Below are 13,371 nucleotides of genomic sequence, written 5' to 3'. Positions count from 1 at the left end.
TAGAGGTTTGTTTGGAATAACTTGTCTTTAAACCCTTATTCTTTTTTAACTCTTTTATTCACTCTCAGTGGAGGACTAGACACATATACAGACTTTCTATTTGCACATCTTCCTTCTAATTTTGTTTCAACCTTCAACCTTTTCTCTCTTCTCTCCTCCTATCCCATTTCACTTATAAGCTAAAAATCTGACAAGTGCAAAAGTAGCACTAGTCATATACCTGAATCAGTGAAAAGGAAAGTCATGCATTTTTTTTTAATTTTGGTGAAAAGGTATACAACAACATGTATGCCAATTTAACAATTTTTACATGTAAAATTCAGTGACCTTGATTACATTCTCCAAGTTCTGCAACGATTCTTACTATCTTTTGCCTATTTATTCCAACACCATTGACATAAACTCAATGCCCCCTAAGCAAAAACTCCGCTTTTCCTCATCCTGTCCACCCTTGGTAATCAATAATAATTTTTGGTTCCTATACATTTGCTTAGGAGCCCTAGTGGCGCAGTGGTTAAGAGCTATGGCTGCTAACCAAAAGGTCAGCAGTTCAAATTCACCAGCCCCTCCTTGGAAGCCTTATGTGGAAGTTCTACTGTGTCCTATAGGGTCACTATGAGTCAGAACTGACTCGATGGCAGTGGGTTTTTATACATTTGCTTATTTCAGATAAGTGAAATTCTACACTATTTGTCCTTTTCAGACTGACTTGTTTCACTGAGCATAACGTTTTTAAGGTTTATCCATGTTGTGGCTTGCATCAGGACTTCATTTATCTTTACGGCTAAGTAGTATTCCATTGTTTATTCGTTCACCTGTTGATGGACATTTTGGCTATTGTGGAAAGTACAGTAATGAACACTAGTGTACAGATTTCTATTTGTGTTCTTGCTTTCATTTCTTCTGCATGTATACCTAGGATTGGAATTGATGGATCATACAGTAATTCTATGTTCAGCTTTTTGAGGAATCACCAAACTGTTTTTCACAGTGGCTGTACCATTTCATATTCCCACAGCAATGGATGAGGGTTCTAGTTTCTCCACAACCCAACCTCGCCAACACCTGTTGTTTTCCAGGTTTTTTTTTTTCCTTTTTTGTCATTGTGATTCTAATGGAAATGATATGCCATCTCTTTGTGGTTTTAATTTGCATCTCCCTAGTGCCTAATTACGCTAAGCATCTTTTTATGTGTTTTTAGTTATCCTCTTTGGTGAAATGTCTACAGGCAGTCCCTGAGTTACGAAACTTTGACTTCGGGACAGCTCATACCTGACCTTTAACGTTATCCAAATTTGCCCTCACTTTGAAACAATTTAACCAACCCCTACCCACATCAAATCTTCATCACAGTCACCTTCACTTACTGCACGTGGAGCTTCATGCCTTTTCTTGCACTAAAGTAAGGCTAAATAAGAATGGTATGCACCTGTTCCAACTTACCTACAAATTAAACTTAAAAACTTAAAAACACAGTTAGGAAAAGATCTCATTTGTAACCCAGGGACTGTCTATATTCAAGTCCTTTGTTTGTTTTTTTGTTTTTGTTTTTTGATTGGGTTGTCTTTTTATTGTTTAGTTGAAGTGATTTATATATTTTGGATATTAGACCTTTACAGATATATGGTTCCCAAAAGTTTTCTCCCAATCTCTAGGTTGTCTTTTCACTTTTTTGATAAATTTCTTGATGAACAAAAGTATTTAATTTTTATGAGGTCCCATATATCTATTTCCTCTTTTACTGCCTGCGCTTTTGTAGTCATATCTGATAATGCGTCATTTAAACTAGGCTCTGCATCCATGTCCCTATGTTTTCTTCTAAGAATTTTATGGTTTTAGTTTTCACATTTAGGTTTTTGATCCATTTTGAATTGGTTTTTATGTATGGTGTGAAGAATGGGTGCTGATTAATTCTTCTGCATGTGGAATTCCAATTTTCACAGCACCATTTATTGAAGAGACTCTTCCTTCCACATTGAATTAACACCTTTGTAGAAAATCAGTTGACCGTAAATGTATGGATTTATTTCTGGAGTCTCAATTCTATTCCATTAGCCTATTTATATATTATTATGTGGAGCTCTGGTGGTGTCGTGGTTAAGAGCTCAGCTGCTAACCAAACAGTCGGCAGTTCAAATCCACCAGCTGCTCCTTGGAAATGCTGTGGGACAGTTCTACTCTGTCCTATAGGGTAGCTACGAGTCAGAACTGACTCGACGGCACCTAACAGCAACAACAATACCAGTACCAGGCTGTTGCTACTGTGACTTTGTAGTATGTTTTGAAATCAGATACTCTGAGTCCTCCTACTTTATTCTTCTTCAAGATTGTTTTAGCTATTCAGTGTCTCTTGCTCTCCCATATAATACTGAGGTTTGGCTTTTCCATTTATGCAAAGAAGGCTGTTGGAATTTTGATGGAGATTGCACTGAATTTATAGATTGCTTTGGGTAATATTGACATCTCATCCATATTAAACTTTTCAATCCACAAACATAGAACGTCCTTCGATTTATTAGGTCCTCTTTATTTTAGTAAGGTTTTATAGTTCTCTGTGTACAAGGCTTTCACTTTCCTGGTTAAATTTATTCCTAGGTACTTTATTCTTTTGGATGCTATTGTAAATAACAATGTTTCCTTAATTTCTTTTTATAATTGCTCATTGCAGATTTTTATGTGTTGACCTTGTACCCTGCCTCTTTACTGAATTTATTTATTGGTTCTAATTGCTTTCTTGTGGCTTCTTTGGGGTTTTCTATATATAGACTTAAGTCATCTTCAAAGAGGAATAGTTTTATTTACTCCTTTCCAGTTTGGATACTTCTTTATTTCTCTAGCCTAATTGCTCTAGCTAAGACTTCCAGAACAATGTTGAATAGTTCTAGTGAAAGTGGGCGTCCCTGTCTTATTCCTGATCTTAACGGGAAAGCTCTCAGTCTTTTCCCATTAAGTATGATGTTAACTGTGGGATTTTCATAAATACCCTTTATTATATCAAGCAATATTCCTTCTGTTCGTATTTTGTTCAGTGTTTTTATCATAAGAGGGTGTTTTAAATTTTGTCAAATGTCTTTTCTGCATCAACTGAGATGATCATGTAGTTCTTTGTTCTACTAATGTGGTATATTAAAAGATTTTCTGATGTTGAATTTATAAGGTTTTCTAATGTTGAACCACCCTTGAACTCCTAGGTTAAAGTCCACTTGATTATGGTGTATAATCCTTTTAATATATCTTTGGATTTGGTTTGCTAGTATTTTGCTCAGTATCTTTGCATCTATATTCATTAGGGTTATTGGTCTGTAATTTTCTTTCCTTGTGGTGTCTTTGATGTTAGTATAAGGAAAATTCTGGCATCGTTGAATGAATTAGCAAGTGTTCTCTCCCTTCTGCTTTTTTGGAAAATTTTAAGTATGATCAGAGTCATGTCTCCTACAAATTTTTGGTAGAATTCCCTAGTGAAGCCATATGATCCAGGATTTTCTGTTTTGGGAGGTTTTTATTATTGATTCAATCTCTTTACTTGTAATGAGTCTGTTGAGATTTACTATTTCTTCTTGAGTCTGTTTAGGTATATTTAGTGTTTCTATGAATTTGTCCATTTCTTACAAGTTATCTAATTTGTTTGCATACAACTGTTCATAGTATTCCCTTGGAATCTTTTTTATTTCTGTAGGGTCGGTTGTAATGTCCCCACTTTTGTTTTTAATTTTAGATATTTGCATCTTCTCTCTCTTTTTCTTTATCAGTCTAGACAAAGTGTTGTTTATTTTACTGATCTTTTCAAAAAACCAATTTCTGGTTTCATTGGTTCTCTCTATTTTTTTTATTCTCTATTTCATTTATATCTTCTCTGATCTTTATTATTTCCTTTCTTCTGGTATCTTTTAACTTAGTTTGCTCCTCCTTTTCTAATTCCGTAAGTTGTAGAGTTAGACTATTGATTTAGGTTTTTTCTTTCTTTTTATTGTAGGTGTTGTTATAAATTTCCCTCTGAATACTACCTTCATCCATGCATTTTTAAAACAATTTTATTGAAAAGTAATTCACATAGCATAAAATTCACCCATTTAAAGAGTCAATTCAATGGAATAGTTTTAAGTATATTAACAGAGTCCTACAAGCGTCATCACAGTCAAATTTAGAACATTTTCATCACTGCAAAATGAAACTTCTTACCCATTATTGGTCACTCCTCATCAGCTTCACCACCACCACCACTCTTCCCCACTTCCTCAAGTCCTAGGCAACCATTACTCATTCCTGGTTCTACAGATTTGCATATCCTGAACATTTCATATAAACGGAATCACATACAATGTAGTCTTTGTGGCTGATCTATTTTACTTACCATAATGTTTTCAAGATTCATTTATGTTGTGGCATGTATCAGTACTGCATTCCTTTTATTGCCATTAATACTCTATTGTATGAATACATACATTTTATTTATCAGTTCACCAGTTTACAGATCTTTGAGTTGTTTCTACATTTTGGCTCTTACAAATAATCCTTCTAGAAACATTTGTGCACCAGATTTTGTGTGGACATATGTCTTCATTTCTCTTGCATGTATACCTAGTAGTGGAATTGCTGGATCAACGGGTAGTTATTATTATTATTTACGATTTTTTTCTTTTTTTAATTGTACTTTAGATGAAGGTTTACAGAACAAATAGTTTCTCATTAAACAGTGCACATATTGTTTTATGACTATGGTTAACAACCCCACAACATGTCAACACTGTCCCTTCTCAACCTTGGGTTCCCTATTACCAGCTTTCCTGTCCCCTCCTGCATTCTAGTCATTGTCCCTGAATTGCTGTGCCCCATTAGTCTCTTTGTGTTTAATGGGGCTGTCTAATCTTTGGCTGAACGGTGAACCTTGGGAATGACTCCATTACTGAGCTAAAAGGGTGTCTGGGGGCCATACTCTTGGGGTTTCTCCAGTCTCTATCAGGCCAGTAAGTCTGGTCTTTTTTTGTGAGTTAGAATTTTGTTCTACATTTTTCTCCAGGACTGTCTGGGACCCTCTGTTGTGATCCCTGTCAGAGCAGTCAGTGGTGGTAGCTGGGCACCATCTAGTCGAACTGAACTCAGTCTGGTGGAGGCCATGATAGTTGTGGTCCATTAGTCCTTTGGACTAATCTTTCCCTTGTATCTTGTTTTCTTCATTCTCCCTTGCTCCCGAAGGGGTGAGACAGACCAGTGGACTATCTTAGATGGCTGCTCACAGGCTTTTAAGACCCCAGACGCACAACTGGTAATTATATGTTTAACATTTGAGGAACCGTCAAACTATTTTCCCAAGTGGCTGTACCATTTTACGTTTCTACCATCAGCATATGAGAGGTCTTATTTCTCCACATATTTGTCAACACTTGTTGTTATCTGACTTTTTGATTATGGCCATGCTAGTGGGTATGTAGTGGTATCTCCTTGTGCTTTTGATTTCCAACTCCCTGATAACTAACAATGTTGAAAATGCATGTGTTTATTGGCCATTTGTATATTTTCTTTGGAGATATGTCTATTCAGATCCTTTGTCCATTTTTAAATCAGTTATTTGCTTTTCATTATTAATTTGTAAGAGCTCTTTATATATTATAGATACAAGTTTCTTATCAGATATATAATTTGCAAACATTTTCTCCTATTCTGTGGATTGTCTTTTCACTTTTTTGATAGTAGCTTTTGGTACACAAAAGTTTTTAATTTTAATGTAGTTCAATTTAGCAATTATTTATTTATTTATTTTTGCTGTTTGTACTTTTCGTGTCATATCTAAGAACCCATTCCCATATTAAAGCTCACAAATATTTACCCCTATGCTTTCTTCTAAGAGTTTTATAATTTTGTCATTTAAATTTATGTCTTTGAGAAATTTTCAGTTAATTTTTGTACATGATCTGAGCTAACCCATCAACTTCATTCTTTTACACCCAGTTGTCACGGTATCATTTATTGCTAACATTCTGTTTTCCCTAGTGAATTATCGATCATGTCATCTGCAAATGGAGATAGTTTTACTTTTCTTTCCAATCTGTATTTCTTTTATTTCATTTTCTTGCCCAATTTCCAGGTCTAAAACCTTCAGTACAATGATAAAGAGAAGTGGTGAGAAAGGGCATGCTTATTTTTCTCCTGATCTGAGGGGGAAAGCACCCAGTCTTTCACTATTACGAATGACCTTAGCTGTGGGGTTTTCAGGGAAGCCATCTGGGTCTGCACTTTTCTTTGTAATTTTTTTTTTTGTTACTAATTGTGGTGGTTAATTTTTTATGCCATCATGGCTAGGCTATGATTCCTCGTGGTTTGGCCAGACACTGGACTAATTAGTTGCTGTTCCATAATATAATATAATCACTTTCTATAATGTAATTTAATGTAATCAATAAATCAATTGAAAGGGAAGTTTCCTTAGGGTGTGGTCTACCCCCAGATAATAAATAGATATTTTGGCAAAACTGACTTTCTCTCTCAATTCTGTGCTCCAGTTATCACCTGACTTATGGATCTTGGGACACAAGCCTGCAGAAGTTTCTAGACTGCCACATGATCTATAGTTTTTAGACTTTCTGGCCTGCCCCAATACCATGAAACAGCAGAAGTCTCCAGCTGTCACTTCATCTACAGATTTTGGACTTGCCAGCCCCCAAAATTGCATGAGCCAATCCCTTTAAGTAAATCTCTCTGTGTGTGTGTCTCTCTCTCCACAAACACACTCACACACACATGTGTGTGTCCACACACTAGTACCTGTGTGTGTGTGCACATAAATATGTGTATATATATACCATTGTTTTTTTCTTTAGAAAATTCTAAGACACTAATATAATCCCTTTAGTTGTTATAGGTATGTTTATGTTTTCTATTTCTTCTTGAATCAGTTCTGGTAGCTTATGTCTTTCTAGGAAATTTTTCATTTCATCTAAGTTATCTAATTTTGGAGCATTCAGTTATTCTTAGTATTTCTTCATAATCCTTTTTATTTTTGTAAGGACAGTGGTAATGCCCCCACTTTAATTTCTGATTTTAGTCATTTGAGTATTCTCTCTTTTATTTTTTGCTTTATCAAGGCCTCAAGGTCTGCCATAGGATACAAGTTTGGGCTCTTTTTGGTATGTTCTGAGCATGCACACAGCCCTATATGTGTGTGTGTCCTTGTAGTGCTTCAGGAATTTGTAAGGGTTCTTCATAGCCCCCATAAACTCCTCATTCTTTGATCTTTTTTTTTTTTTTTTAAGTTTTTGGACTAGCTCTTATTTCTTGAACTGATAGCTCAGTCTGTTGTAATGTAAAATAATTGCCACCAGTTGTGTCAACAAGATCCTTCTGGATAGGGCTTTTCTCAGAGTAAGGTTTAAATTATGTCAAATGACAACACACTGTGATTGAGGCTTTTCCAGGGAGCTGTTAGACAGGTCACATAGTGACAATATTCTTGGGATGGGACTTTTGTAGGAGCTACAAACCCAGTCTGTCTCCTCCCATGGCTTCAAGGCCATTTTTTTTTCAGCTACCGCCTTTGTGAGGCTGCTTATTTCCAAGGCTATAGCAGAGCTGAGGAAAGGGGGATGGGAGCAGGTCAAGTTGCAATGTCACAAATCCTTTTGTTCTTACTGAGATTCAGCAATTTTTCCTGAATTCATGATCCTTAAATTGCCACATACCTTTGGTTAATTACCAGTGTTCTGAAAAAGCTGATTTTGACATTTTTGACAGTCTTTTCATTGTTTTTATGGAGAGGTCAATTACAGAGGCCTTCAGGCTGTCAATGCAGAAGGTTCTGCTTAGAAAAAAACATAGATTTTGAAATAAACTAGAGCAAATCAGGAAAAAAAGTTATTCTCTCTTTAAAAGTGTTGGAATGTAGTTTCTTGTATCCTCGTCTGGTTTTACTATCAGGATTATGTTTGCTTCACAGAATGAATTAGGTGGTATTCATTCCTTCCTTAATTTTTGGAAGAGTTTAAACAGTAGTGGTGTCATTTTTTCTCTAAATGTTTGGTAGAATTCCCCAGTGAAGCCATCTGGTCCAGGACTTTTTTTCTGTTGGGAGGTTTTTAATCATTGATTTGATATTTTCACTTGTTATGAGTCTGTTGAAACTTTCTATTTCCTCTTGAGTCAGTTTGGGTAGGTGGTGTGCTTCTAAGAATTTGTTCATTTCATCTAGGTTATCTCGTTTGTTGCTGTACAGTTATTCATAGTATTCTGTCATAATTATCTTTATTTCTATCAAGTCAGTTGTAATAGCCACTCTTTCATTTTTATTTTTGTTATTTGCATCTTTTCTATTTTTTTTATTTGTCAGAAGAGCTAAAGGCTTGTGTATTTTATTGATCTTTACCAGAGTTCTTTTCAAAGAACCAACTTTTTGTTTTATTGATTTTTTTTCCAATGGTATTTCTGTTTTTGAATTAATTTATTTTTGCTCTGGTCTTTGTTATTTCCTTTCCTCTGATAGTTTTAGGCTTAGTTTTCTCTTCTCTTTCTAGTTTCTGGAGTTGGTGAGTTAGACTTTATTGGAGATGTAAACGTTTATTGTATAGGTTTCTGTATGAGTACTGCCTTCTCTGAATCTCATAAGTTTTGGTATGCTGTGCTTTCATTTTCATTTGACTTTAAGAAATATGTGATTTCTATTTTGATTTCTTCTTTGACCCTTTGGTAGTTTAATAGTGTGTTTTTTGATTAAGGGTAGGTTGCACAGTCAATTATTGTAAGTGTTGTCAATAAGTTATACATGTTTAAAAAGTTGAATTGGCAAAAGTTATGTGATAAACACATTTATAACAATGACAAAAAAAGAGTAGCTGCTGAGGTTGCTTATGTATAAACATTTCATGTTTTAGTTTCTTGGTTTGGAGGTTTAGGGCCATGGTATCCTGAGACATTCCAGTTAATTGGCATAATAGCTTGTTTAGTGCCTTTGTTCTATGTTCTACCTCGTCATTCATTGCGTAGTTCCTGGGATCTTAAAAGCTTCCAAGTAGCTGTCCAAAAAACAACAATCAGTCTCTGTTCACTAAGAGGAACGGAGGAAAATAGGAAGTAAGGAATAAGAAGAAATGGAATGTGTGACTAACTCCATCTGTGAACAACTGCTTCTTTTGCATGAGACCAGAAGACGATGGTGTACAGCTACTATTACTGAACATGTTGATCAAAGATTCTATGGAAGAATCCTGATCAAAAGGAGGAAAATAAAGAAGATAATTTCACATTCTTATGGACTCCAGACTTTCTGGAGTCATGGAGGCTGGATAAAACCCTGAAACTATCTACCTGAGATAATCTTTAAACCTTAAACCAAAAATAACCCCTGATGTTTCCTTAGAACCAAGCAACAGTTTAGCTTAAAGAGTGGGGGAAAAAAAGACTTCCTTGAGCATTATCCTCTTTTAAGAATTATCTATATAGGATCAAATTGACAACAGCAACTTGAAAGATCAGACAGGAAACTTAGGGGGCAGTGAGTTTATGTTATTGGGGAAGGAAAAAGAAAAGAAAGGAGGGTGAGAATGGTTGCACAACTCAAAGAATGTATTCCAAGTCACTGAACTGTACATGTAGAAACTGTTGAACTGGTGTATGTTTTTCTGTGTATAGTTTCAATAACAACAACAAAATAATTAAATTTAAAAAAAAATCAGTGTTGGACAATTATACTAGATAAACCACTGAAATAAGATGCACCACTGGAAATGTTCACTCGTCTATGCTAAGAAATTTGGAAGACACCTACTTGGCCAACCCAACGGAAGAGATCCATATTTATGCCTATTCCACCATATTTATTCAAAATGTATTCTGAGGAAATAATTAAAAAAGCTGGACTATATGAAGATGAACACAGCATCAGGATTGGATGAAGACTCGTTAACAACCTACAAAATGCAGATCACTCAATCTTTCTTGCTGAAAGTGAAGAGGACTTGAATCACTTACTGATGAAGATCAAAGACTACAGCCTTCAGTATGGATTACACCTCAACATAAAGAAAACAAAAATTCTCACAACTGGACAAATAAGCAACATCATGATAAATGGAGAAAATATTGAAGTTGTCAAGGAATTCATTTTACTTGGATACACAGTCAATGCCCATGGAAGTAGTAGTCAAGAAATAAAATAATGTATTGCATTGGGCAAATCTGCTGCATGAAATCTCTTTAAAGTGTCAAAAATCACAGATGTCACTTTGAGGACTAAGGTTTCCCTGACCATTGCATGTCATTTTCAATAATCTTATATGCATGCAAAAACTGGACAATCAATAAAGAAAACCAAAGAAGAATTGATGTTTTTGAACTACGGTATTGGTGAAGAGTATTGTATATACCATGGACTTCCAGAAGAACAAACAAATTTGTCTTGGAAGAAGTACAGCCAGAATGCTTCTTAGAATTGAGGATGGCAAGACTTCATTTCACTTACATTGAACATGTTATCAGGAGAGATCAGTCCCTGGATAAAGGACATCATCCATCAGGCAAAAGGAATATTATAGTAGGTGGAAGTTTGAATCTACAGAAAGGAACAAACAGCACTGGAAATGATAAGTACATGAGTAAATATATAAGCTTTTTTTTTCTCATTATTTACATTTCTTTAAAAGATAATTGAATAATTGACAGTATCCCATTCTATTGCTAGTAAGTGGATTCCAACTCATAGCGACCCTATAGGACAGAGTAGAACTGCCCCATAAGCTTTCCAAGGCTGTAATCTTTACAGGATTTGACTGCCACTTCTTTCTCCCACTGAAGGGCTGGTGGGTTCAAACCACTGGCCTTTCAGTTAGCAGCTGAGCACTTCTCCACTGCACCACCAGGGCTCCTTGACCAGTCTATATTGTTGCTGTTGTTAGGTGCCCTCAAGTTGGTTCCGGCTCATAGCGAGCCTATGTACAACACAATGAAACACTGCCTGGTCCTTTGCCATCCTCAAAATCACTATGCTTCAGCCCATTGTTGCAGCCACAGTGTCAGCCCATCTCGTTGAGGGTCTTCCTCTTTTTCTTTTTTTAAATTTTTTTTTAAATTGTACTTTAGGTGAAAGTTTACAGAACAAATACTTTCTCATTAAACAGTCAGTACACATATTGTTTTATGACATTGGTTAACAACCCCACTACATGTCAACACACTCACTTCTCGGCCTTGCAATACCTTTTTTTTTTTCTTGGTGAAAATATACATAGCCAAAGATACACCATTTCAAAAATTTCTACATGTACAATTCAGTGTCTTTGATTACGTTCTTCCAGTTGTGCTGCTATTCTCACTTTAGATGAAGGTTTACAGAACAAAATAGTTTCTCATTAAATGGGTAGTACACATATTGCCCTATGACAATGGTTAACAGCCCCACTACATGTCAACACTGTCCTTACTCAACCTTGGGTTCCCTACCACCAGCTTTCCTGTCCCCTTCTGCTTTCTAGTACTTGTCCCTGGACTGCTGTGCCTTATTAGTCCTGTTTTGTTTTATGGGGCTGTCCGTTCCTCGGTTGAACGGTGAATCTCAGGAGTGACTTCACCACTGAGCTAAAAGGTGTCCGGGGGCCATATTCTCAGGGTTTCTCCAGTCTCTATCAGGCCAGTAAATCTGGTCTTTTTGGTGTGTTGTTAGAATTTTGTTCTACAAACTTCTCCAGCTCTGTCCAGAACACTCTGTTGTGATCCCTGTCAGAGAAGTCAGTGGTAGTAGCCAGGCGCCATCTAGCTGTACTGGATTCAGTCTCGTGGAGGCCTTGGTAGCTGTGGTCCATTAATCCTTTGGACAAATCTTTTTCTTGTATCCTATTGTCTTCATTCTCCGTTGCTCCCAAAGGGGTGAGACCAGTGGAGTATCTTAGATGGCTGCTCACAGGCTTTTAAGACCCCAGACACTACTCACCAAGGTAGAATGTAGAACATTGTCTTTATAAACTGTGTTATGCCAATTGAGCTAGATGTTCCCCGAGACCATTGTCCCCACAGCCCTCCGCCAAGCAATTCAGACCCTCATAGACTTTGGATGTGTCTATGGAGCTTCCATGATCTTTCCTTGTACAAGTTGTGCTGGCTTTCTCAGTATTGTGTACTGTCTGACCCTTCACCAAAGTTACCACTTACCTACTGTCTCTTTAGTATCCCCCCCCCGTCCCTCATAACCAACAAAGATTGTTACTTTTTGTGTGTAAACTGTTTCATGAGTTTTTACAATAGAGGTCTCCTGCAATATTTGTCTTTTTGTGATGTCTTATTTTACTCAGCATAATGTCCTCCAGTTTCATCCATGTTATGAGATGCTTCACAGATTCATCATTGTTCTTCATCATTGCATAATACTCCATTGTGTGTATGTACTATAGTTTATCCATTCATCTGTTGATGGGCATCTAGTTTGTTTCCATATTTTTGTTATTGTGAACAATGCTGCAATGAACATGGAAGTGCATATCTCTATTCATGTGACACCTCTTATTTGTCTAGGATATATTCCTAGTAGTGGGATTGCTGGATCGTATGGAATTTCTATTTTTAGCTTTCTAAGGAAGTGTTATATCATTTTCCAAAATGCTTGTATCATTATGCATTCCCACCAGCAGTGCATAAGAGATCCGATCTCCCTGCAGCTTCTCCAACATTTGTTATTTCCAGTGTTTTAGATTCGTGCCAGTAATGCCGGAGTGAGATGGTATCTCATTGTGGTTTAAATTTGCATTTCTCTAATAGCAAGTGATCGCAAGCATTTCCTCATGTGTCTGTTGGCCATTTGAATGTCTTTTTTGGTGAAGTGTCTGTTCATTTCCTTTGCCCATTTTTAATAGGACTATTTGTCTTTTTGTTGTAGAGGAGTTGGATTTTCTTGTAGATTATAGACATTAGACCTTTGTCTGACTTTTAATGTCAGAAATTTTTTTCCCAGTCTGTAGATTCTCTTTTTACTCTTTTGGTGAAGTCTTTTGAAGAGCATAGGCGTCTGATTTATAGAAGATCCCAGTTATTTAGCTTATTTTCTGGAGTTTGTGTGTTGATGGTTATGGTTTGTATGCTGTTAATGCCATGTGTTAGGGCCTGTAGCGTTGCTCCTATTTCTTCTTCTATGAACTTTATTGTTTTTTGGCTTTATATTTAGGTCTTTGATCCATTTTTCAATGAATTTTTTGTATATGGTGTGAGTTATGGGTGCTGTTTCATTGTTTTTGCAGATGGATGTCCAGTTTTGCCAGCACCATTTGTTAAAAAGACTGTCTTTTCCCCATTTGATGGAGTTTGGTCCCTTGTTGAAGATCAGGTGATCATAGGTGGATGGATTTACATCTAGGTTCTCAACTCTGTTCCATTGGTCAATGTATCTGTCATACCAGTACCAGG

This window comes from Trichechus manatus, unplaced genomic scaffold, assembly GCF_000243295.1.
Source record: "Trichechus manatus latirostris isolate Lorelei unplaced genomic scaffold, TriManLat1.0 scaffold00060, whole genome shotgun sequence".
In the NCBI taxonomy this organism is placed as follows: domain Eukaryota; kingdom Metazoa; phylum Chordata; class Mammalia; order Sirenia; family Trichechidae; genus Trichechus; species Trichechus manatus.
Note: the sequence above shows the minus strand (reverse complement) of the source record.